This window comes from Gavialis gangeticus, unplaced genomic scaffold (assembly GCF_001723915.1).
Source record: "Gavialis gangeticus isolate Ggan-Ray unplaced genomic scaffold, GavGan_comp1, whole genome shotgun sequence".
NCBI lineage: Eukaryota > Metazoa > Chordata > Crocodylia > Gavialidae > Gavialis > Gavialis gangeticus.
Genome location: NW_017729032.1, coordinates 68,870,612 through 68,874,389, shown reverse-complemented (window position 1 = coordinate 68,874,389; position 3,778 = coordinate 68,870,612). Strand labels below are relative to the sequence as shown.

General features: G+C 43.7%; 1 long non-coding RNA gene across 1 annotated transcript in view; it reads right to left on the bottom strand.

Annotated features, from left to right (window-relative positions):
- The window catches only part of LOC109302422, a 71,003-nt gene extending 69,349 nt beyond the window's left edge, over nt 1-1,654 (bottom strand). The window contains exons 1-3 of the long non-coding RNA XR_002098759.1: nt 1,589-1,654; nt 1,256-1,325; nt 866-991 (exon numbers count right to left, since the gene is read on the bottom strand). This is a non-coding gene — a long non-coding RNA (uncharacterized LOC109302422). The remainder of the gene's footprint in view (nt 1-865; nt 992-1,255; nt 1,326-1,588) is intronic.
- Between the last annotated feature and the right edge of the window lie 2,124 nt (nt 1,655-3,778).

Sequence of the window (3,778 nt, the reverse complement as noted above, 5' to 3'; positions counted from 1 at the left end):
TAGTATTACCTTGTTTCAGTCAGTCATCAGTAGAAATGTCTCTTGATGAACCACACTCCCAGAAAGATACGGTTTGGCCTAGAAAATGTATTAACCTTAAGACAATGGTAGGTGAATACATACTAGTCACATTGTTTGTGAACTAGAAATCTGTCAGCAGCAGTCTGGGTACTATCTTGTTTCATTATGATCGCAGAACAGGTATGTGTCTCTTCTCTCTGCCTCATACATCATACAAATAACCTTTATATACACTGCCTGTCCTTGAAGTACATGCAAATGCTAGATACAGGCAGAAAATTGTACACATCCGAGTCTCTTTTCCTGTGACAAGTACATTTGCTCAAGGCAGTTTGCTACTAAAAACAAAGATCTACATCAGCCCTTGTTATGCCAGTGAAAGAAAATGTTGGGATACATGTCTGAAAACAGATTCCAGTAAATCTCATCTTATTTAGATTAGTAAACTATGCCAAAAGAGTAAATGCCTGATTAGCCAACCTGTTTGGCTGGCTTCTGTGTTCATTATTTGTCATTAATCAGCAATATGGTTAGAACTATACAGGACAGTACCAGAGAGGGATGCTGCATATAGGCAGTACAAAGGGCATCAAACACAGAAAAGGCTGGTAGTTTGTTTGAAAGGGAGGTTCAGATCATCCAGATTCCACAGCATTTAAAGCAGTGGCACTCAGTCCTGCCTGGCCGCAGGAAGGGTCAGTCTTACTCAAAGAGCCACAACACTGCACATGCCCTTAAGGCAATGGGACAAACCCTATAGTCTGTACTTGTATTCATTGCATTATTCACAAATGGAAGGAAAGACATGTTCAATGAATGGAGGGAAGAAATAAACTTTGATCACCTTTTCTACAAGGAACTGCAGGTAATATATTGAAGAGTTGCTTATGGGTCGCAAGCCCTGGTCTGATTATCATTGATCAAAGGTTTTCAATGACACATCAAGCTAGATAGGATCCTGGAGCTGAAGCTATTTGAGACGCATGCGCTGAAGAAGGCAGTTAAGGAACTCAAAGCATTTTTAAATTTTTCAAACACATGGTACTGGTTTGAAAGTATTTAAACAATAATTTTCTCATATTTTATTGGCAACTGTGTATCCTGGATAAGCAGAATAAATGAAGTGTGCAAGAAAAAAAAAGGCCTTGTTCTGAGTTAGGAACATGAGCTGCAGAGAAAAGCCCACAACATGATGGAAATAAATGTGGGGAAGTCAATTATTTCCAGATCTTACCATGGAAGAACAGCAAACTACTTGGTGGAGACCATTCCTAGAGGGGTAGTCCTGATGATGAGAAGAAAGTCTAGGGAAAACAAGAAGGAAAGCTTTTAAGTTGCCTTTTTATTGTTGTTGTTTCAAGCTGTCACATGAAGCGAAGCCTGCAAAAACTCCCAGAGAATTAGAATGAGTGGATGTTTGCAAAGTACCAGAACGTGCCCCAAAAAGAAACAGAGAGAAAGGAGGGAAATGGAAGAAAAGCAGCACTGAATAAAACAATAAAAAGATTGTTACCATTCATATTCTTCTTTACTACTCATCACTGACTGAAATGAGTCACACACTCACAGCATGCATCACCACATTCCTATGGTATGTGCTATAAGGACTTCTCAGGGGTTCCCTTGACATGTGATGAGCAACTTGGTCTGGTTGCTATATACTCTACTGATGTATCTAGTAACAACCAGTGTAGAGGCTGACTGTGACAATATAGGAGTCAATAGTAGTTTTAGCCCTGATTCACCAAGGTGTTGAGCATGTGCTTAAGTTAAAGCATGTTTACAAAGTTCACTCCTAATCAGAAAAACACTTAAGCTCAAGCCTAAATCCTATAGACTTCACTGGCATTTCTGCATGTGTTTAAGTACTTTGCCAAATGAAAGCATCTGCTGCTAATTTAAAGGGAACACTTCTAAAATAGGGTGTTAAAGATAATTAACTGCCTGCTTGCATTATGGTTAGAGATACCAATGGAAACACTCAGAAAGGCTCTGCCCTGTGCAGCTAAGAAACACTGAGATGGTGGAAATCATAAGGCAAAAGTGAGATAGGATTTCATAGACATTAGGGCTGGAAAGGACCTTGCAAGATCATTGGGTGCAGCCCCCTGCCCCAAGGGCAGGAAGTCTGCTGGGGTCAAATGATTGGTATACATCCCAATAAGAATCACTTCCACTTGGGCACTGAGGAAGGATCTGACTTTAGTTTGCTAAGGGGAATGGATCTGGAATTTTAACTGGGAAATAGTTGTCAGAGGGTTGCCTGGGGCTTCATAGACTAGAGTTACAATAGGCTCCATCATTTAGATCTAGATCCACAACACTAATTAGCCCCACTGATGCCAGTGATAGTTAAACACCTAAAGAGAATTTAAGTGACTAAATATCTTGGTGGGCCAAGGCATTAGCCTCTCTCAGTCTTAGTTCATCTCCAAAATGGGGATGATAGTGCTTCTTTGTTTTGCAGGGGTGTTGTGAAGGTTAAGGCCTTCATGCCTGTGGACACTCAGGACAAAACCCAGATTGGTCCCTGAGGTGGTTAAAATTCAGGAGGGTGAATCAAGACATAATACACTGCATGTCAGACAGTCATTGGATAAAAGATAGAGCTAGTCCTGAGAGCAGGGACTGAAACCCGCATCTCCATCCCGCAGCAGAATGTTTAACAACAACTGACAGTCTTGCTCCACTTCAGCATTACCTAGGAAATACTGATTTTCATAGATTCATAGATGTTAGGGTTTGAAGGGACCTCAATAGATCATCGAGTCCGACCCCCTGCATAGGCAGGAAAGAGTGCTGGGTTCAGGTGACCCCAGCCAGATGCCTATCTAACTTCCTCTTGAAGACCCCCAGGGTAGGGGAGAGCACCACCTCTCTTGGGAGCCCATTCCAGATTTTGGCCACTCTAACTGTGAAGAAGTTCTTCCTAATGTCCAGTCTAAATCTGCTAGCTTATGGCCATTATTTCTTGTGACCCCCAGGGGTGCCTTGGTGAGCAGAGCCTCACCAATTCCCTTCTGTGCCCCCATGATGAATTTATAGGCAGCTGCAAGGTCGCCTCTCAACCTTCTCTTGCAGAGGCTGAAGAGGTCCGGGTGCCCTAGTCTCTCCTCGTAGGGCTTGGCCTGCATGCCCTTAACCATACGAGTGGCCCTTCTCTGGACCCTCTCCAGGTTATCCACATCCCTCTTGAAGTGTGGCGCCCAAAACTGCACACAATACTCCAACTGCAGTCTGACCAGTGCCCGATAGAGGGGAAGTATCACCTCCTTGGTTCTGTTTGTCATGCATCTGCTGATGCATGATAAAGTGCAGTTAGCTTTGCTGATGACTTTGTCACACTGACAACTCATGCTCATCTTGGAGTCCACTAGGACTCCAAGATCCCTTTCCGCTTCCGTGCTACCAAGCAGGTCATCTCCTAGGCAGTAGGTGTGCTGGATATTTTTCCTCCCTAGGTGCAGCACTTTGCATTTCTCCTTGTTAAATCGCATTCTACTGTTTTCTGCCCATTTGTCCAACCTGTCCAGGTCTGCCTGTAGTTGTTCTCTGCCCTCCGGTGTGTCCACTTCTCCCCACAGTTTTGTATCATCCACAAACTTGGACAGAGTACACTTCACTCCCTTGTCCAAGTCACTGACGAAGACATTGAAGAGTATCGGTCCAAGGACCAATCCCACTGCCCATGTCCTTCCAGGTCGGTACCGACCCGTCCACCACCACTCTCTGGGTATGACCCTCTAGCCAATTTGCC